At 44.0% G+C, this 23003-nt stretch overlaps 1 protein-coding gene across 1 annotated transcript in view; it reads left to right on the forward strand.

Moving 5' to 3' along the window:
* Positions 1–23003, forward strand: part of ADCY8 (adenylate cyclase 8) — a 233176-nt gene that overhangs the window by 14029 nt on the left and 196144 nt on the right. The gene's annotated exons all lie outside the window — the stretch shown is intronic.

The raw sequence follows: 23003 nt of genomic DNA on the forward strand, positions 1-23003 counted from the left end.
CCTCGTGCCCTTCACATCCCTCCATTTTGCAGGCAATATACAGCCAAATAAATAAATAAATTTCTAAACTGCACACCCCAGGAGCTCAACTAGTCTCACCCTAGTTCTGGTCCTGGTATCTGTTGAAAAGAAAACACTTGACTTGAACTGAGATGAGAAAAGTATTCCTAATTAAGACCTGAAGAAGGACTAGCGGTTGGTAGGTGAGATTGAAGCTACTGTTTCCTTGTTTCTACTGCTAAACCATACACTCTTTGAGGACATTTAACGGACCTTTTACATATCTCTGGAATGGACGTTGGCACATCATGGGAACAGCTCGCAGCAGAGGCGTATAGAGTCAAGGCCTGAGGAATCATCTTAGCATCAGTGCTGCTGTTTCCTTTTTATAGCTGAGGATGCTAAGCTCAGCGTATTACATCATATCCCTTTGGTCAGACAGCTAATAAAGGATTTTAACCACATCTGTCTCATTTCAAAGCTACCCCTCGATTTGATGGTCTTTTAAGACCATTTTATCTCAATTAACTCTGCTAGTTTCAGAAGCGATTTGTTAAAAGTCATAAAAGGGAAGAAAAATGAAATTTGTATTCCAAATGGTAGCAATGCACATAATGATATTATTGCTTTATGGAGCCAGGGGAATAGCACATTGCATTGAAAATAGCAGCTAACAGTCAGCAAAAGATGGACCTCGGATTTTATATCCAGTACCATGCAGCTTAGTACAGACCACTCCACCTGTCTTGGCCTTGAAATGAATTCCTCACAGCTCTAAAAGTCTATCACTATGAAATGGTTTTTGAGATGGCTCATGCTCTACAATTTCGAACTGTGGTGCTGGAGAAGACTCCTGAGAGTCCCTTGGACTGCAGGGAGATCAAACCAGTCAATCCTAAAGGAAATCAACCCTGAATATTCATTGGAAGGACAGATGCTGAAACTAAAGATCCAATAGTTTGGACACCTGGTGTGAAGAGCTGACTCACTAGAAAAGACCCTGATGCTGGGAAAGATTGAGGGCAGGAGGAGAAGGCCACAATGGAGTTTGAATAAACTCCAGGAGATAGTGAAAGACAGGGAAGCCTGGCGTGCTGCAGTCCATGAGGTCGCAAAGAATTAGACACGACTGAGCAACTGAACCCCAACAACAAGTTATAATGAGCGTGGAGGTGAGGATTTGTATGTTTTCTTGGTTTATTTGGCTTCCAAGATCAGAGTATGACAGTCATTACAGAAAATAGAGCTGGCTGAGGTCTGTGATCTCTGAGAAGGAAGAGAAATACAAGGAAGATTATAGCAAATGCTAAGACAGTTTCTAATGAGATGGTATTTAATGTTTAGCTCCTCCCAGTAGTTTAATTACATTGACTCCGTGACTTGTAAAACTGTATGCGGTTTTAGTCATTCGATTTGTTTCAAAGGGGATAGGAACTGAGATATTAAATTGACAGACAAATGTTTACTTTGAATATTTAATTAGTGATCCGTGGCACTTGTCAGAATTGCCAATCTAGCTTTTCTAAAACGTGCATGTCAGCCGTTATCAACAAGCCATTTTATGTCAATGTTGCATAGAAGTGATTGAGCTGGGCATTTATGCAGCCTGAATATCCTACAGCTTGGAGTTTGGCTTCTGTGGTTTCTTCTTCATCATCTGCAGGCTCCAGGACACAAACAGCAGGGCCCTGAGGACCTCACTTTGTCCTGTCATGCGTTAGTCACGTGATCGGGAACAAGGTGAGCATGTAGGATGCCTGCTGTCAGATCCTCGTAGTTTATAGACCTGAAAGGAGCTGAGGAATAAGAACAAGTGTTGAGCTGCTGAACAGGAGGCTCCACGCCCTGGACTGCAGTGGCAATCGCAGTATTTCTGTGGCACACATGGACCTGATGCGCTTGTCAGGCTCTCTTGCTTTGAGATGGGGCTGGAACTGGTCAAACACAGGACAGTAGCCCACAGGCTGAGTACCCGATCACTTGTACAGTGTGTGGAATCTTTTTAAAAAATGATACGGGGACTTCCCTGGTGGTTCAGTGGTTAAGATACCAGCGTTTTCACTGGAGGGGTCAAGGGTTCGATTGCTGGTCAGAGAACTAAGATCCCACAAGCCACGGGGTGCTGCCAAAAAGTAAAAAAAAAAAAAAAAAAAAAAAGCTTAAAAAAAGAAATAAGCATTCTCAGTTCAGTTCAGTCGCTCAGTCGTGTCTGACTCTTTGCGACCCCATTTACTGCAGCACACCAGGCCTCCCTGTCCATCACCAACTCCCAGAGCCTACTCAAACTCATGTCCATCAAGTCAGTGATGCCATCTCATCCTGTCTTCCCCTTAACCTCCCACCTTCAATCTTTCCCAGCATCAGGGTCTTTTCCAAAGAGTCAGTCCTTCGGCATCAGGTGGCCAAAGTTTTGGAGTTTCAGCTTCAGTATCAGTCCTTCCAATGAATATTCAGAACTGATTTCCTTTGGAATTGACTGGTTTGATCTCCTTGCTGTTCAAGGGACTCTCAAGAGTCTTCTCCAGCACCACACCTCAAAAGCATGAATTCTTCAGCATTCAGCCTTCCTTGTGGTCCAACTCTCACATCCATGTATGACCACTGGAAAAGCCATAGCTCTGAGAGCTCAGTTGGTAAAGAATCCGCCTTCAATGCAGGAGACCTCGGTTCAATTCCTGGGTTGGGAAGATCCCCTGGAAAAGGGAAAGGCTACCCACTCCAGTATTCTGGCCTAGAGAATTCCATGGACTCTATATTCCGTGGGGTCACAAAGAGTCGGACACGACTGAGTCACTTTCACTTTTCACTCACTTGACTATGTGGACTTTAGTCAGCAAAGTAATGTCTCTGCTTTTTAATACACTGTCTAGATTGTCATAGCTTTTCTTCCAAGGAGCCCCATGAACACACGTCTCCATTACCAACATGTCAAATGCAATTACTAATCAATGCTGACTACAAAATATATCCGTGGTACATTGACCAATACATAACCATTGACCACTCATTGATTGCAGCTCTTCTGTTGATTATCTGTCATTTAGGAAAAACAGAGACAGTTTCATTTTGTGATTTTTTTTTTTTCTTCATACTTTAGGTTTCGGGAACATAAAGAAAGATTCAGGTCAGATGTTGTGTCATCTGATGCATAATTTATAGCACTAGAATAAATGCCAGGCAATAATTATGGCTGGAGAAGACTTGTAGGACTATGTCCCAAGGGAAGAAATGGATGCCTTCCTATTTATAACTCTTTGAAATCACACCGGGCTTTGTGAGATTAAAAGGCATCCCTGGAGGTGTTCAGGAGAAGCCAGATGCCCATCATCAGGAATTTGGGGCAAAAGGCAAAGGGTTGAACTAAATGATTTTTAAGATCCCTTCTAATTTGAAGCTTATGACTCTGTGACTCTTAATGTTATAACTAATTGGCTACATGTAAAATAATTGGATTCTAAAAGGAAATCCAAAAAATACCTTCTAATATCATAAAGGAATGGGGCTATTTACATCCTGCAGTTCCCCTAAGCTTGCCTTCCACCCAGATCTTGATCTGAACGGATCCAGGGTTCTCTGGTCCGTCCTTGCAGTTGCCCAAACCAGAAAGCCCATCTCTGTCCCTTCTCCGTCTCTCAGTCCCCACGGCCGGGCTACTCCAAGTTCCTGCCGAGTTTGCCATCTAAATAGGCTCATTCCCTCCCCCTCATCTCCATCCTTTCACTTCAGTGCAGTAGATCCTGTTCCTCTCCTGAATCACAGCGGCCACCCTGCACCCACTTTCGACCCTTTCCAGTCTTCTGTCCACAGTGTCCTAGGGTGGAGTTCTTCTCTTGGGGATTATTGCTTAGAATCCTTCAGCAAAGCTGAGTAGCTTCCCATTGCTCTTGAGGCAAAGGCAGAACATTCCCCTGGGATCCACGTTTAAGATCGGGCTTCTGTCTTCCTCCAATAGTTCCATTCTTCATCTCCCTCTCACTCAGTTTGAGAAACTGACTTCCGTTCAGTTCCTCCAAAGACCCATGTCTCTATCTGCCTCTGAGCTGCCCAAGTTTCTGTTCCTCCTTTTCCCAAGAAGCACTTTTCTCATTCTCAACCCAAGGAACTTTCTCAGGGAGGCTTCTTCTGCCCTCTCTTAGATCCCAACTTGCGGCTTAGTGATAATAAATCCACCCACCAATGCAGGAGATGCAAGAGATGCTAAGTTCAGTCCCTGGGTCGGGAAGATCCCCTGGAGAAGGAAATGGCAACCTACTCCAGTCTTCTTGCCTGGAGAATCCCATAGACAGAGGAGCCTGGAGGGCTACAGTCCATACCGTTGGAAAGAGTCGGACATGAGTAAGCACATGTCTTCTTCTTTTTGTACTCTTCTTAGATAACATATAACACTCTGTGTGTGTGTGTGTGTATATGTGTGTGTGTGTGTGTGTGTGTGTGTGTGTGTGGTGAGAGTATTTGTTCCATGTCTATTTTCCCACCAGAGAGTAGGTATGATGAAATAAAGAGTGGGTCAGATTTGCTTGCACACCTGAATACTCTTAGCATTCCATTCCATCTTTGATAAATATTTATATGAAAATGAAAAAATGAATGGGAATACCCAATGCTGATATTCAGGGTCAAGTGGTAATTCTGGCTTCTCTAGAGGATATATTACAATAGATTTTAATGTCCAAGAAGGTGAGATAATTGTGGGTTGGACCAGGGTTCAGATTAGTGCTTCTACCAAGCTTCTGGCCTCTTTCTTTCTGGCTCAAATCCTGGACAAGGCTAAAAATTGCAAACAAAATATTTTTGATACCAGTAGATGAATAGGAATCATACCAAGGGAAGATGAATTTGCCTTTAAGTAATAATTCCAGTGATCCTACCACCAAATCATTATGCCAATGTGATGCTTTTCTTTTAATAGTCTACATTCTGATAAAAATACTCATGACCTCCATAGTCTTTAAATAGATGATGTCATTAAAGAGATAACCACCAATTTTATTAAACATAATTACTCTTATCTTACTGCTTATTTCTTATGGTGGATTTCAGTAAGCTTGAGTTATCAAATAAATTTATAAGATCTGTTGACCTTACGATGAGGAAGTTGACACAAATACTGGATTGGGTGGCTAAATAGCTAACTAGCTAGATAAATAGATAGGGAGATGAAAGGAAAACTTACCTAATACTAGGGAAAACTTCTGAGTCATACTGATATTGATTTGTCCTCTCAGTGTTGGGACTGAGTCTGGGAAGAGTAATGAACGTCATAAAAAAGTAGAATATAGTTTAATATGCTTAATCTACAGATGAAAGAAAGTTGGTCAGTTGTGTTGGACTCTTTGTGACCCCATGGATTATACAATCCATGGAATTCTCCAGGCCAGAATACTGGAGTGGGTAGCTGTTGGCTTCTCCAGGGGATCTTCCAGACCCAGGAATTGAACCGGGGTCTCCTACATTTCAAGTGGACTCTTTACCAACTGAGCTATCAAGGAAGCAACTTAATCTATATATTTTCTATTAAATTTTTATACCAATTCTGCTTGAATACGCCAATGACAGGAAACTCACTCCACCCCAAGAAGCTCTTGGCCTTTTGGGACACACCTACTCGTAGAAAATGCTGTTTGTCACATGACGTAAGCAGCTGCCATACTTTTGTGCTGCAAAAAGCCAGTACTGCCTACAATATCTCAGATCATCAATTTCATTAATTCCAACATTACCCTTATTTCCATCATCACCATGATCATTCCTTTTCTCCTCCCTTTTGGTCATCTCCACGAGAGTCCCTGACATTTGTGTAGTATTTTGAGCCAGAAAGAAGGTGGTGTCATTAATTCTGACTGGGGACACAGGAAAATTTCACTGTAGCAGGTGAGCTGGGAATTCAAAGGTAAGATTTAGAGGTACCAACAAAATGGCATGGCTAAACAGTGAGCCCTCCACTGCTGAAAAATGAGATGCCCATATCCATACCCTCCACTATATTTTTGTTTTCAGGAAATGTCACTTGTGTATTTCCTCTCGAATTAAAGAAGATGTTTTGGTAAAATGAGTGATAAGACATGCTTTGGAACTAGAGTACTTGGGTTTGAATCCTGACACCACCACTCACTAACTTGTGATCTGGCAAGTTATTTAACTTCTTTAAGCCTCAGTTCCCTCATCTATAACATGGGGATAGTTATAATATGTATCTTATAAGGCCAGTGTGCGCATTAACAGAGGTAATGTGGGTAAAGTCTTGGGACTTTAAACTGCTTAGGCCGTGTGTGTGTGTGTGTGTGTGTGTGTGTGTGTGTGTGTGTGTGTGTGTGTGTGAGTGTGTGTGAGTGTGTGTGTGCTCAGTCCGAGTTGTGACCCCATGGACTAAAACTCCCCAGGCTCCTCTGTTCATGGGATTTCTCCGGGAAGCTTACTGGAGTGGATTGCCATTTCCTTCTTCCCAACCCAGGGATTGAACCTGTGTCTCCCTCATTGGCAGGTGGGCTCTTTACCACTGAGCCACCAGGGAAGTCTTGTGTTACCTGTTACTATACAGTTTGCAGTGGAAGCTTCATAAAGGCAAAGACCTTGGTTCTTTTTTAATATTTATTACTTTTTAATTTATTTTATCTATTTGGCTGTACCTGGTCTTACCTGTGGCTTGCGGGATATTTAGCTGTGGCATGTCAGCTCTTAGTTTCAGCATGTGGGATCTAGTTCCCCAACTAGGGATTGAACCTGAGCCCCCTGCATTGGGAGCTCAGAATCTCAGCCGCTGGGCCACCAGGGAAGTCCCGAGACCTTGATCCTTTAATTCACTGTCATCTTTCCAGCCGCTACAACATTGCCTAACACATAACTGATAATCTGTAAGTAAGTATTGAATGAATGAACAGAGCTATTGGGGAGAGTGACAAGGCCAAAATGAAACAACTGGCAAAAGGCTCAGGCCAAAGCACTAGCGAATAGCCTGATTAATAAAAATGTATGCCTTTGATATTTTTAAACTGCTACTTCCAAATCATTTGATGGAAGGCTGAAAGAATGTAATCAAACATCATTTCTCCAGCATGGCGTGTTTTACTAAAAAGAAAAAAAATAAAAGAGTTGCGTCTCTTTCTCTGAGTATTCTCTTTGACCTTTAAAAAATAATAGCTAAAAGAGACAGTATTGGAACTCTATTGAGTCACTATTTTGGTTAAATATTGAAGGAGGACATGTATTTCAAAGCCCACTTCTTTCCATTGAACCAACGCTTTCTCTAAATGATCCACTCACTCAAAGCACTCATACCAAAAAATACACCTGGCAGTTGTTAATACAATTTATATTTTAAAGCTTTCTGATATTCAGTGTATCAGATGGTATAACTTGGTTATGGAGGGCAAGTTACTAGCCCTGTTGCTTATCAGACCTGGAAGCTTGCACCTGAAATGTTTCTTAGTATCCTGAAACTGGGCAGGGTACTATCCTGGACTGTTCATTTACTAGTGGGATTTCTTTTTCTCTAACTTGGGGTACTTCTCTGTCACCATTTCTAAAACTCTGATGGGCAAAGGAAATTAATTGTTAATAGATTGTGATTATAACTTGCCAAGTGGCACAGTGGTAAAGAATCCACCTGCCAATGCAGGAGACTCAGGAGACGTGGGTTTGATCCCTGGGTTGGGAAGATCCCCTGGAGTAGGAAATGGCAACCCACTCCAGTATTCTTGCCTGGAAAATTCCATGGACAGAGGAGCCTGGTGGGCTACAGTCCATGGAGTGACGAAGAGTCAGACATGACTGAACCCATTATTTTACATTGCAAGGCTGTTATTGCTAACTGGTTCCAGTGCCTGCCCTCAGTGGGCAATGGGGTCAGATTTGCTATTGTTCGCAAGTGAGAGCAGCGTCCTCTGGCAGCTGCCCAGAGACTCCAGGAGATGGGGCAGGTCTTCTAGCATCTGGTTTCCCGGAGCTTCTCATCCCATACCCTAAAGAACGACTTTGCAAACATATGTCCTGTACTTGAATTCAAAGCCATGGCCTTTGTCTACAGAAGGATGGGAGCAAGGAACACCAATCTGAGTGCTTCCAATCCTCTAGCTTGGCTTTTTACTGCACTTCAGAATCTCAGGCATTCCAAGTTTGAGGGGATGCTCATGCTCCCAAAAGTTCCTTCTGATCAAAGCAGGAGTCCTTCTTCCAGCTTCTTGGATGGGTCGGGAGAAGAACTTCAAGCTGAAGAAAATTTAGGAGAGCTCAGGAAGCCGTTGTGTATTCTGCAGGTTCTAGCAGATGGACCAATGGCTTTTCAGAGGATAACACCCGAAACGAATGTGTCATCAACAGAGCCCCTCCTCTGCTGCAAACCGAGCACGGCTGCCCATTTCATGCTGGTCAAGCTGGGGTCCACTCTGGCCCTCCACCTGCTGCCCGGGTTCCTGCTGTTCTCTCCCTTGTTCACTCTGCTCCAGTCTCAACTCTCCTAGAAATTCTTGAGTACACCCTCCTGGCTTTACCATCTGCTGGGGATATCCTTAACCCAGAGATCCCCATGTCAACCTCCTCTTTCACATTTTGGCAGGAAAGCCACCTTTTCGGTGGCAGCATCTACCCTGATGTTCCCATTTAAATTTGTAACCTCTCTCTCACACAGCATCCCTACCCCACCCCACCCCACCCCACCCCAACCTACACTCCACTGTATTTTACATTGCAGTATTTTGTTTTTATCCATTTGTTTGGCTGTGCCAGGTCTTAATTGCAGCACATGGAATCTTCGACTGCTTCGATCCAAACATGCAAGATCTTTAGTTGTGGCATGCAGGATCTAGTTCCCCAACCAGGGATTGAACCTGGGCCCCCACAGAGGGAGCGTGGAGTCTTAGCCGCTGGACCACCAGGGAAGTCCCCATTGCTCTATTTAAAAGCATGCTTTTTACCTTCTTTTTGTTGTTGTTCAGTCACTAAGTCATGTCCAACTCTTTGTGACCCCATGGACACATTGGGCTCTTTCTGCTTCACTGTCTCCTGGAGTTTGCTGAAATTCATCTCCATTGACTTGGTTATGCTATCTCACCATCTCATCCTCTGTCACCCCTTCTCCTTTTGCCTTCCATCTTTCCCAGGATCAGGGTCTTTTCTAGTGAGTCAGTTCTTCGCATCAGGTGGCCAAAGTATTGGAGCTTCGACATCTGTCCTTCCAATGAATATTCAGGGTTGATTTCCTTTACGATTGACTGGTTTGATCTCCTTGCTGTCCAAGGGACTCTCAAGAGTCTCCTCCAGCATCACAATTCAAAAGCATCAATTCTTCAGTGCCCATCCTTCCTTATGGTCCCACTCTCACATCTGTACATGACTACTGAGAAAACCATAGCTTTGACTATATGGTCCTTTGTCAGCAAAGCAGTGTCTCTGCTTTTTAACATGCTGTCTAGGTTTGTCATAGCTTTCCTTCCAAAGAGAAACCATCTTTCAATCTCGTGGCTACATTCCTGTCTGCAGCGATTTTGGAGCCCAAGAAGATAAAATCTGTCTCTGCTTCCACTTTTTTCCCCTTCTGTTTGCCATGAAGTGATGGGACTAGATGCCATGATCTTAATGTTTTGAATGTTGAGTTTTAAGCCAGCTTTTTCACCTTCTACCACTTCAAATAATTTATGTAATTGTATTATTTGTTTCTGCCAGCAGAGCAGGCCCACAGATAGAAAATGATGTCCACTTCTCACGAATGTATCCTCAAAGTCTAGAACATTACCTGGTATGTAGTAGGCCCTTGGAAAATATTTGTTGAATGATAAAGGAAGAAAGGAACTTCCATCATTAACTATGTCTTGATGTTTGCTCTTGTTCTCAGATGGACACAGGCGTCTTATCTAAGTGTTAGGATTACAAGCAAAGTCATCAGACAAAAGGCAAGACATTTGAAATCTGCAAACTGGGGTCTGTATTTCAGGCCTGGTTCCTCTACCTGGCCATGGATACACACAAGGATTTTCACCTCTCTGAGCCTCGTGTCTCTCATTGGAAAAGCAGGTGCCATAACCCCCATGCTGACCTACTGTGGTAAAGTACCACACACGTAGGAGATACATAATAAATTTAACTACTATTTTTTATAATGGTGACAGCTGGTTAAAGCTGTTATGTTATAAATTATTGAAAGATCAAATCGCCAAAATTATAAGGAAAACAACAGGCATATGTGAAATGAGTTTTTAAAGTCTCCGTAAAATTGCTTAGATTATATTTTATCTTCTGATTTCCATTTATTGTTATGAATGTTTGTCGATAATGGAGTATATACTCCACATTATCCCTTTGGATATCTGCATGGTTTGCTCACCTTTTGGGGAGCTCTCTGCTCAAATACAACTTGATCAGAGATAGCTATATTTTTCTCCATAGCACTCTTCACCAGCGCATAGGAAATACTATAATTTTGTATTCCTTTGGCATTTTTCTTATGGGCCAACAGCTTTGGTGTTTTGTTTTTATTGGAGTGTAATTGCTCTACAATGCTGTGTTAGTTCCTGCTGTTCGGCAACGTGCATCAGCTGCATGTGCGCATGTCTGCCCGCCCTCTTGAACCTCCTCTCCCATCCCAGCCCATCATCACAGCAGCAGCACGCTGAGCCCCCTGTGCTGTGTGGCAGCTTCCCGCTAGCTGTCTCTTTCACACGTGGTGGCGTGCATGTGTCCGTGGTGCTCTCTCAGTTTGTCCTGCTCTCTTCTTTTCCCCCTTGTCTCCACAAGCTCGTTCTCTCCATCTGCATCTCTGCAACTAGGTTCATCAGCACCATTCTTCTATTTTCCACATATATGTGTTAATATACTGCTGCTGTTGCTGCTGCTGCTGCCAAGTCGTTTCAGTCATGTCCGACTCTGTGCGACCCCATAGACGGCAGCCCACCAGGCTCCCCCTGGGATTCTCCAGGCAAGAACACTGGGGTGGGTTGTTATTTCCTTCTCCAATGCATGAAAGGGAAAAGTGCAAGGGGAGTCACTCAGTCGTGTCTGACTCTTCGCGACCCCATGGACTGCAGCCCACCAGGCTCCTCCATCCATGGGATTTTCCAGGCGAGAGTACTGGAGTGGGGTGCCATTGCTTTCTCCGGTGTTAATATACAATATTTGTTTTTCTCTTTCTGACTTACTTCACTCTGTATGACAAACTCTGGGTTCGTCCATGTCACTACAGATGACCCAATTTCATTCCTTTTTATGACTGAGTCATATTTCATTGTATACATGTACAACATCTTCTTTATTCATCTGTCCATGGACATTTAGGTTGCTTTATGTAGTTTTAAGTACTTCTTACCGTTGTAAGTAGTGCTGCAATGAACACTGGGGGTGCGTCTGTCTTTTTGTATTCCTTTGTTTATTGTCTGCATCCTCATAAGTAGAAGGGGTTCGGTCTCTTTTGTTGATTGACATATCCCCAGACCCTAGAGCGGTGCCTGCACTTACAGAACTGAAGACATTGCCCTTTCTTAAGCTATTTCCCAAGAGTGTAGCTTGAAGGTTTATATAATTGGCCTGTAACTAAGCCAGGAGCATGTGCCACAGGTAGGATCACTGTATATTACAGAGTGCCCAGGACACCCCAGATTGGTGCCTGCCTCCTCTCACTCTCAAAAGTATCCAAGTTTTCAAAATAGATACATTGTCATAAAAGTTATAGCATCCAGAAGAGTTAGGCATGAGTATTGTTACTCATTAAAGGAACATGCGGGCTTCCCAGGAGGCACTAGTGCCAAAGAACGCGCCTGCCAATGCAGGAGACATAAGAGATGTGGGTTCAGTGCCTGGGTTGGGAAGAGTCCCCTGGAGGAGGGTAGGGCGACCCACTCCAGTATTCTTGTCCGGAGAATCCCATGGACCAAGGCGCCTAGAGGGCTACAATCTATAGGGTTGCAAAGAGTCAGACACTACTGAAGCAACTCAGCACGCATGCAAAAGAACATACAGTCTAGCTGAGAAAAAGAAATGACTTGATAGTAACAGCTGACGCGTACTAACCGATCATTGTATGCCAAGGGATCCATGTAATCACTTCTCTACATCACAAAAACCTATGAAGTAGGTACAGTTATTATCCCCACTTGACATGTGAGGAGCCTGAAGCTTAGAGACATTTTTAAAGCTCCATCTCCCCACATTTAGGTAAGGGGCAAAGTTGAGAATTCAAATCCCAGAGGCAGATCTTTGTACTCCTAGGTTAGTGTAGCCGACAGCATGGTGGGGTTTGTCCTTAGGTGACCTCTTTCTATCTTGTGGCGATCCTGGAAAGTTAGTTGTCCCACTTTTTAAAGCTGGCAAAATAGGCTTAGCTGTGCTCAGTAGCAGAATTAAGAGACAAACATAGAATAATATGAAAAAAAATTGCAAACAGGATGGCGTTAGGAATGAGTCACCATGGGCTGGAGACACTTCATGTTCTTGGCTTCTGTTATATTTTTACGACCTAATGTGTCACAAGGTATATAGCTCAGCCTTATAGACCCAAACACACGGCACTTACTCATAACCACCATGGACTTAAATGTTTGAAGAATATTTTATTTGATTCAAACAGTAAATGGGTAAACTTGGAAAAGTGAGAGTAAACTAAACTCTTGGCAACAGATTCTGTGCTTGTGATAAGCCACTTTGGTCGTGTTTGACTCTTTTGCGACCCTATGGAGTATAGTCTGCCAGGCTCCTTGTCCATGGGATTCTCCAGGCAAGAATACTGGAGTGGGTTGTCATGTCCTCTTCCTGGGGATCTTCCTGACCCAGGGATCAAACCGACGTCTCTTATGTCTCCTGCATTAGCAGGCATGTTCTTTACCACTAGTGCCACAGATTAGCAATGTCTGTTCTCTACTACAGAGGTTAACCAGTGTTTGTCCCTTGGTAGATTGCCATATTTCAACCACTCTATTCTGTATACTCATCTGATAAAAGAAATGCTGGAAGACTGGCTTTATCCCCTGCCTGTAAAATTGTGTAGTTGAGGAACTTTATAAAGTTATTCCCTATAAAGTTATCTTCTCTATGAATTGGGCTATTCAACTTGGACATAATGGACTCTTTTTTTTTTCATCTAAGTCAATACTATATTCATCCATAACAACAAACATGCCTTTTTGTGAAGTAATGCAGATGATAATTGGGCCTTCTTTGGAGGAGTCAAGATCAAGATTTAGGTGACTTGAGAAAATGCTCCAATTTTTGGTGCATACTGCACTTTATCAGAACAGCAGACACATTTTAAGAGAAAACAGGCTCTTGGTGAGGCACTAATTTTAGCTCAGTAGCTAATGATGAATCAAAATGTTTCTTCAAACCCAATTACCCAATAAAACTTGCCATAGTAACCATCACGTTACACAACACCTCCTTCATGCTCACACCAAAAACTTCCTTGGGAACTGCTACCACCACCTCCTTGACAGCGCCATCTGCTCCGGAGGGAGGGGAAGGAGGAGACGGTGGGGGAGGCTGGAGAAGAAAGGGGAGTTCTGATCTCAAATCACAGGAAGAGAGAGTCTCAGGGCAGAGATATATTGGAAAAACCATCTTCTGTGGTTTTCACCGTGACCTAGAAGTGGCTCGACCCCAGAGCACCAGGCTGAAACAAGCTATAGCGCATCAGCAAGAAGCCCTCTGCCCTTGCTCTCCCCGTACCTCACTTACTATTGGGTCACCCTCTCTGCTTGCCCTCTGCCCGGGGTAGTTGTTGCTTGCCTCTTTATTGGCCAACTCCTCCTCATTCTTCAGGTTTCCTTTAAACTTTCCACCCCTAGAGAGGTTTTGCCTGAACTATTTGATCTAAATTAAAGTTCCTATGGAGTGTCCCATAAGGGAGGGCCCTGAGAGAAGGTCTTATTTGCCATGAGAATCTAAAACAGATGTGGAGGCCACCTAGATGCTGATCAGCAGAGGAATGGATGGGAAAGGTGTGGTACGTATATATGACGGAATGTTACTCAGCCATGGAGAAGAGTGGAATGATGCCATTTGCAGCAACATGGATGGACGTAAATATTATCATCCTCGGTGAAGTGGGCCAGACAGACAGGGACAGATGGCATGTGATGTCACTTATATGTGGATTTTTTTTTTTTTAACAAAAGGGTACAAATGAACTTGCTTTCAAGACAGAAACAGACTCACAGCTTTTGAAATGAAGCTTTTGGTTACCAGAAGGAAAATGGGGGGACATGGTGGATTGGGAAATGGGGATTGGCTTGGCATGTGTGCACTACCGTGTAGAAAGTGGATAACTAATAAGGACCTATTGTATAACACAGGGAACTCTATTCAGTATTCTCAGTATTTCCAATATGGGAAAAGAATCTGAAAAAGAATGCATGCACATGTATATATTTGTGGTGGAGGGGGGCTGGTTCACTTGCTGTATACCTGAGGCTAACACAGCGTTGTGAATCAACCATACTCCAATAAGAATTTTTTAAAATAAAATAAAAGTGTCTAGGTCGTTGTCTGATAGCTCAGTTGGTAAAGAATCTGCCTGCAGTGCAGGAGACCCCGGTTCAATTCCTGGATCAGGAAGATCTGCTGGAGAAGGGATAGGCTACCCACTCCAGTATTCTTGGGATTCCCTTAAGTCTCAGCTGGTAAAGAATTTGCCTGCAAAGTGAGAGACCTGGGTTCTATCCCTGGGTTGGGAAGATCGCTTGGAGAAGGGAAAGGCTACCCACTCCAGTATTCTGGCCTGGAGAATTCCATGGACTGAGTAGCCCAGGGGTCACAAAGAGTCGAACACAACTGAGCAACTTTCACTACACTTCACAGGTCATTGTTGGGCCTCAGTAAATATAAAATAGGTGAAGAAAAAAGAGAACTCTCTATGACATGATCAAATCATCATCCATCTAGTGGTCTGGATGGCAAAATACACTCATTATTTAAATCATTCATTGAACAAATTTATTCGTTCAACCAATATAGGAGGCTGACAGCATTCGTGAGGGTTCTGAATGCTTTCTGGTTATTACCAGTTGGGTCCCAGACTGAGAGGTGGATGAATGTTGGGAGTTTATTAAGGGGTATTTTAGGAATTAGCTCCCTTGGAAGGGAAGAGAAGAAAGTAAAACTAGACAAAGGGACAAATTGAGCTGCGAATCAATTTCATCAGCAACCTCAGTAATTCCATGGGGAGTTTGTTTGTTTTCGGCTGATTCATGTGGCATTCAGGATCTTAGTTCCCCAACCAGGCATCGAACCTGTGCACCCTGTGATGGAAGTGCAGAGTCTTAACCTGAGAAGTCCATGGGGAATTCTGAAGCCAGGATGATGTTTCTGAGCTGAAGTTATGAGCATTTATACCTCCAAGTTCATTGGTCTTAGAGAGTGACCTTGGGTGAGGAAGCCCTCTCAGCTGAGTTGATTCTCAAAGAACGATGCCAGCCCTTGGCAGGAATCCTAGGAGAATATGTCCCTGGTTCCTAGAGGGAGACCTAATGGCTCATCCCAAGACCCACCACAGTTCACCCCTTGTGCCCCTGGGGTCTACATCTTTGCATAAGTTCTGAGAGCAGTTTCTCTATGACCCTGGTGAGCCTGTCTTTCCTGGGCAAGCTTAGAAGAGGGCAGTGCCTGAGACAAGTCAGTTTCCACTGTGGCAGCTGGTCTTGGGGGCCCAACCGATACACATGGTGTCCCTCCTCTTGTCTGTGTTCTAGATTCCTCTCTCCGCCAGCTGGCATCTCTGGCGGTGGTTTACATCTCTTGGTGGTTTAGCATCTCTTGGTGGTTCACCTGATGGCATGGTCCCATTTCTAATCCCTCAGGCCTCTGAGCCTCTGGGCACCATGCCTTTCCTAGGCCAGGATAGGATTCCTGCCTGAATGATGACTCTGCTTGTCTGCTGGTTCCTTGGCGTGATGAGCCCAACATGCCAGATTTTATAGTTTGCAGAACTGTTAGTCTGTCACCTGGTAGAAGTTTTCACCCAGTGGAGAGCTGGAACTCTAAAGCTATAGCACTCCTGGTTTCAGGCTCCCCAGGTGGGTCACTGGGAGAGACGGTAAGTGGGGTCACTCCTGCTTCCCCTCTGTATTTCCCAGACTCATGCACCCCACCTACCAGGGCTTAGCATCATGCCTTTGAAGTGTCCACTGCTTCCTGGAGAGTGGTGTCCCATCTTTGGAGAGGCTGACTACCAAATGACACCAAGGTGTTCCCTTATTCAATCCAGGGCTCCCTCAGCTCCTAGGAGTGATACAGCCACTGGACCCTGCCATCCTGTGCCCATTCTCACACCCCTTCTGTCACAAAGGGCATCCCGGGGTCTGACACGACACCACTGGAGACATGTTTAATATTCTCCACAGGCCAGGCCCCCACACATGCATCTATCTCCAAGCTAAGCAAAACCACCCAGGCTCATACCATCACCTCCATCTTTTAAATTTTTGAAGCTAACTCTGGAAGAAGAACCCCTTTTTTTTTGTCTGGCCTGTGTCAGGTCTTAGTTGCATTCTGTGGGATCTTTCGTTGCAGAGCACAGACTCTCTAGTTGTTCTTCAGGGTGTGGGATCTTAGTTCCCCGACCAGGGATTGAACCTTCACCCCCTGAATTGCAAGGCAGATTCTTAACCACTGGACCACCAGGGAAGTCCTGAGAGAAAGCACTCTTACAGGTAGCTAAAGCAGATTCCCAGCTCTTCCGTGTCCTGTGTGTCAGGGACGGAGAATGTGACAAAAGGCGACATTTCATCAGTGACCTGCCAGTGACCCGACCAGGAGGGTCCATCCAAGCAAGGGAGCAATTCATTCGAGTCTCACATTCCCCAGCTGACCCTTTGCCTCCTCCTAGCCACATCCATAAAGCACTTGAGATGCGATGCCTGACAGGCCCTAGATGAAGAGAGAAGAGAATTGAATCAGTGTCCACTTGGGTCTTCAAAACATATCTGATTTGCCTGCCTGTGAATATTTATAGGCTTCATTTCCAACACGGTGCTGCAAAATGCCCTGTGCTTTTTGCATCAAAAGTCTTTTCAAAAAGGACACCTGAGCCTCTCCTGACTGCCAGCAGCAGATGAGTCATTCATTCCTTTTTTTTCATTCAAAGAAACGTTTATTATTCACCTGCCAGCTCCAGGAGTTGTGGGCATCCAGACACTGACTTTTCCCATCTCTGCTTGTTTTGTTAATTTCCGTATTTTCTGCTACATGTGTCACAGTGCAACATCTACTACTTGGATGAAACCTACTCTGGAATCACAGCTTACACTGAGGTTTGGTTTTAAAGCGAACAACGTAGTCAAAAGTCAGGCTGTAAAAAAAAAAATAAATAAAATAAAAATCTGTTAAATGCCAAAAGGAGGATGTATCCTACCTCCATAAGCCAACATAGGCAAGTTTTACTCTGGAATGGTCGAGGCCAGATGAAGCAGCTGGCTTGTGTTTAGAGCTATGATGTGTGACAGAGATGTAATTTTAAACCTACTGGCACATCCAGTTGGATTGGGTGGGGGCCACAGACTGAGACAGGCTGTAAATCCTTGTCCTCTCACACCACGTGCTCATGAACAGACACCATGCTCAAACCAGTTGCTCAGTCGTGCCCAACTCTTTGAGACCCCCATGAGCATCAGCATGCCAGGCTTCCCTGTCCTTCACTGTCTCCCAGAGTTTGTTCAGATTCATGTCTATTGAGTCAGTGATGCCATCCAGCCATCTCATCCTCTGCGACCCCCTTCTTCTCTTGCCCTCAATCTTGCCCAGCATCAGGGGCTTTTTCAGTGAGTCAGTTCTTCACATCAGGTGGCCAAAGTATTAGAGCTTCAGCTTTAGCATCAGTCCTTCCAATGAATATCCAGGGTTGATTTTCTTTAGGATTGACTGGTTTAATCTCCTTGTAGTCCAAGGGACTCTCAAGAGTCTTCTCCAGCACCACTGCTCAAAAGCATCAATTCTTTAGCACTCAGCCCTCTTTGTGGTCCAGCTCTCATATCCGTATGTGACTACTGGGAAAACCATAGCTTTGACTATACAGGCCTTTGTTGAGAAAGTGATGTCTCTGCTTTTTAATATGCGACCTAGGTTTTTTCTTCTCTCTCTTCTCTTCCCCTCCCTTCCTTTCCCTTACCTTTCCTTTCCCCACCTCTCTCCCTCTGTCTCTTTGTTCTTCTTTCTTACCCCCAACTTGTAATTGTAATACAGAGAAGCTAAATGTACAAATGAGAAAACTCTGCTAGGTTATAATTTAAAACTCCATGTAAAACTCAGAGTCCAGTGGAGAAGCTTCCTCCAATACTCTGGGCACATATGACAAAACTCTGCACCTGGACTTAGCTCCTGATTTTCCTTGCAAAGTAACAGCTGAGTTGGTTGATGTGGTCAAGCCTCCAGAAAAAGCATCTCCTCCTAAAAAAAATCCATTAATATCGATATTAATTGATATTAATATCAATAAGAATTCCTTGATGATGCCATCTTTAACTGAGATATTCAAGGAAGTGTTTGTGAGTCCTAAAGTTAGGAGGGCTGAATATTCTGCAGGGGAGGATTGAGCATAGTGATACGGAATGGATTTTGGCATCAGACATATTCTTGGTTCCACTGTCAATCAAGCAAATGTTTGGGATAGGATTTCGTGCATGCCAGCTCAGTCAGTCAGTCATTTCTGACTTTTTGCAACTCTATGGACTGTAGCCCACCAGGCTCCTCTGTCCATGGGATTTCCCAGGCAAGAATACTGAAGTGAGTTGCCATGTCCTCCTCCAGGAGATCTTCCCAAGCCAGGGATCGAACTCACATCTCTTGGGTCTTCTGCATTGGCAGGCAGATTCTTTACCACTGTGCCACTTGGGAAGCCCCAGGATCAGATTGAGGGAGCTACAAAGCATGATGAGACACAGAGAACACTGTTTCCACCCCAGAGATCTGATGGGGCAAGGAGAGGGGTGGTGTTATCAAAACCTGGGGAGAGCTGTCATGTTAGTTACACAGGAACACAGTCTTTGCCCAGGCTGCTGCAGAATGAGGGCTTGCCCCAGTCTCTCTCTCTCTCTTCCTGTCTTCCTGGCTCCTTCCTGAACTAGCCATGGAAGAACCCAAATGGAAACTGAAGATGAAGAGACCTGATACCACCCAGAGATATCAGCATAGAGAGGGGCACAAAAGGGCAGCTCTTTAGGGCAACAAACTGATCTAGAGATCCCCAGGATATCCTCTATGACTACGAGCCAGGAAGTGCATATGGGAGAAAGAAGAGAGAGACAGAGAACCAAATCCCAATGGCTCCTCCTTAGTCTCAGCCCACTGCCTTTCTCTGAAGGCAGCCTATGTGAAAACTTCTATACTAGTGGCAATTTTGGGGTGTTTATTGTGTAAAATAGAGTTGGCTTAAAACTCAACATTCACAAAACTAAGATCATGGCATCCAGTCCCTCATCACTTCATGGCAAATAGATGGGGAAACAATGGAAACAGTGAAAGACTTTATTTGGGGGGTGCTCCAAAATCACTGCAGATGGTGACTGCAACCATGAAATTAAAAGACGCTTGCTCCTTGGAAGAAAAACTATGATCAACCTAGATAGCATATTAAAAATCAGAGACATTATTTTGCCAACAAAGGTCCATCTAGTCAAAGCTGTAGTTTTTCCAGTAGTCATGTATGGATGTGAGAATTGAACTATAAAGAAAGCTGAGCGCTGAAGAATTGATGCTTTCGAACTGTGGTGTTGTAGAAGACTCTGAGAGTCCCTTGGATTGCGAGGAGATCCACCCAGTCCATCCTAAAGGAAATCAGTCCTGAATATTCATTAGAAGGACTGATGCTGAAGCTGAAACTCTAACACTTAGGCCACCTGATGTGAAGAACTGACTCTCTAGAAAAGACACTAATGCTGGGAAGTATTGAAGGCAGGAGGGTAAGGGGATGACAGAGGATGAGATGGTTGGATGGCATCACCAACTTAATGGGCATGAGTTTGAGTAAGCTCCAGGAGTTGGTGATGGACAGGGAAGCCTGATGTGCTGCAGTCCATGGGGTTGCAAACAGTCGGACACGACTGAGCTACTGAATTGAACTGAACTGACTGTGTAAATGCTAAGCAGTTCTTTATGTATAGCAACTGCCTCCCCAGCCCCCTTTTTAAAAAAATTTTTGGCCACACCCTCTGCAGTGGAAGCACAGTCTTAACCACTGGACCACCTGGGAAGTCAGACAGTTGCCTCCCTCAATCTTTATAACTACTCACAAAGAATCATCACCTATGATGATTCTTCTATGACTGCTAAGCTATAATAACTTTGAGAGTAAGTTTTGTGTGTTATTTTATCTTTTCAATAACCCTAGATCATAGGGAAACCTTTATTCTTTTGCATGCGAATAGTAAGTTCACTGGAATATAAGCTTCAGGCAGAAGAGACTTGTTCTGTATCCCCAGAGCCCAGGATAGTGCCTAGAACATGTATAATAGGTCATCAATAGTCATTTCTATTAAAAACCAAAATAGACTCAGAGGCTCTCAGAGGTAGAGTGTTGGGGTTAAATTCTGACTCCCAAACTCTAAAATCCTAAACCATAGAAGCTTCCCGGATAATTGAAGGGGGACAACTGAGAACAGACACTTTCTTTCTTCCCTTGGGTATCCATGAAAATTTGCCTCATGAACTTCCCTGGCAGTTCAGTGTTAGGACTCCACACTTCCACTGTAGGGGGCATTTTTTCCATCCCTGGTTGGGGAACTAAGAGCCTGCAAACCACACAGTGCATGGCCAGGAAAAAAAAAGGTCTTGAGAATCTTTGACTGAGGCATCCCCTGAGGGAAGCCAGGAAGCTGAACATATCACATCCCCTTGGTCTGTGTACCACCAAGCTCATTCATTCATTCAACAAACATATCCCAAAGGCCTGAAGTGTTAACAGTCTGTACATTTCATGTGGGCAGGGCCTATGTTTCTTTGGTCCATCTTTATGTAGTCCTAGTGTGCTCCCTCACCTATTGGAGGCACTCAGTAAATATCTGTTGCCTCTAAGAATGAATGAGGAGCAGGCTTCCCTGGTGGCTCAAACAGTAAAGAATCTGCCTGCAATGCTGGAGACCCAGGTTTGATCCCTGGGTGGGGAAGATTCCCTGGAGAAGGGAATGGCTACCCATTCCAGTACTCTTGCCTGTAGAATCCCATGGACAGAGGAGCCTGGTGGGCTACAGTCCAGGGAATCACAAAGAGTCAGACACCACTGAGAGGCTAACGCACACACACACACACACACACACACACACACACAGAGGTTAAGTGTAAGCACTACGCAAGGCCCTGGGGATGTAGAGTTGACAGCGGATGAGACTGATCACCACCATTTGAGTGATGATAGATGACTATATGAGATACAGTTCCACAGAGCAGAAAACAAAGAGGAGAGTTGCTTCTACATAGGGTAAGGACCAGGCTGAGTCTTGAGCTCTGTGAATTGAATAGATCATGGATCCCCAAACTTTGGGATCTAAAGCTTGATAATCCTAGATGGAGCTGATGTGGTAATAACAGAAATAAAATGCACAATAAATGTAATGTGCTTGAATCATCCCCAAACCAGCTCCCCATCAACCGTGAAAAAATTGTCTTCTGTGAAACCGGTCCCTGGTGCCAAAAAGGTTGGGGACCACTGGGGTAGATGGCAAGGAGGCTATACAGAGAGCATGCTAGGAAAACTCCTTCTGGTTTTCCCAGGACCATCCAGGTTTTAAAGCAAAGTTCTGTGTTCCAAGAAAACCAAGACCAATTGGTCATGCTAGTGCCACTTCCTAGCTCTGTGGCCTTGGGTAATTACTTAACCTCTCTGAGTCGTATTTTTCATTTCCGTGAAATGGAGCTAATAAGACCAAGTCTGTTAGTTGTTCAGTCATGTCCAACTCTTTGCGACCCAATGGAGTATAGCCCACCAGGCTCCTCTATCGATGGAATCCTCCAGGAAAGAATACTGGAGTGGGTTGCCATTCCCTTCTCTAGGGACTCTTCCCAATACAGGGTCTTCTGCATTCAGATTCTTTGCCATCTGAGCCACCATGGAAGCTCCTTTGGGTTGCTATAAAATAGCATACCTAAAGGCCAAAGCTCAGTATCTGGTACACAGTTGGAGTGTGTAAAAGGAAGCTCTCCTCACATTCCTTCCCTTGCAAAGAAGCAGGAGATGATAAGGGTAGAGTTACCTGAGCCTGGAAAACACTTTTGGAACAATTACTGGCCACTTGGTTTGTCCCTTTCTCTGAATACTGTGGAATAAACATTGTAAATGGGCTAGTATCTTAAGTTGCTTTGCATGAGCATAATTTATTTTAAATTTTGAGCTACTGCTTGTTATACTTCTGATATTTTTAAAAAATTTAACTTCTTCATCTCATCTTATCTATTGTTGAAGGGTTTAATCATTTATTTTTCCTCACCTCCAGTCCTTCCTGTTTTTAGCCTTTAACATTTTTACTTCCTCCTTAATGTCAGAGCTTTGTTTAATCCATTTTTTTTAAAATCTTATACTCTTATTTGTTTAATTGTTTTTCAGAATAATTCTCTCTTCTTGTTCTCATCTGAAAAGACTGCCTTTTCCCCTCATTATTTTGTCATTTCTCACGGAACTCGGAGTTTTTTATGTACTTTTTTCATCATTTAATTCATCATGCTATCATATGCCCTCTGAATTCAGCATGCCAGCATCATTTTTTCCCCTTAGATATGCTCTTAAGTTTACTACTTTAATGCTCTGTTATTTTCTTAAACTTCATTATGTACTACCTATAATTTCTTCTCCTAATTCAGTATGTATTATTATAAAGGACAAGTAGGAAGCTTGGTCTCAGGTTGACAGCTGTAAGAAGAACCCACGACCCTGGCAGAGGATGCTGGCAGTGGTACCTTTGTGCCTCCAGTTGGCTCAGCTGAACCCATGGAGCCTCCTAATCGCCCCCATCCCAGTCTTCTCTGAGTCCTTAACTCACAGAGAGTGGTAACTCTTCCTCCTGCTGTATTGCTGAACATCTTTCTCAAACACAAAGCTTCCCAGG

The sequence above is a fragment of the Capricornis sumatraensis genome, chromosome 11, assembly GCF_032405125.1.
Source record: "Capricornis sumatraensis isolate serow.1 chromosome 11, serow.2, whole genome shotgun sequence".
In the NCBI taxonomy this organism is placed as follows: Eukaryota; Metazoa; Chordata; class Mammalia; order Artiodactyla; family Bovidae; genus Capricornis; species Capricornis sumatraensis.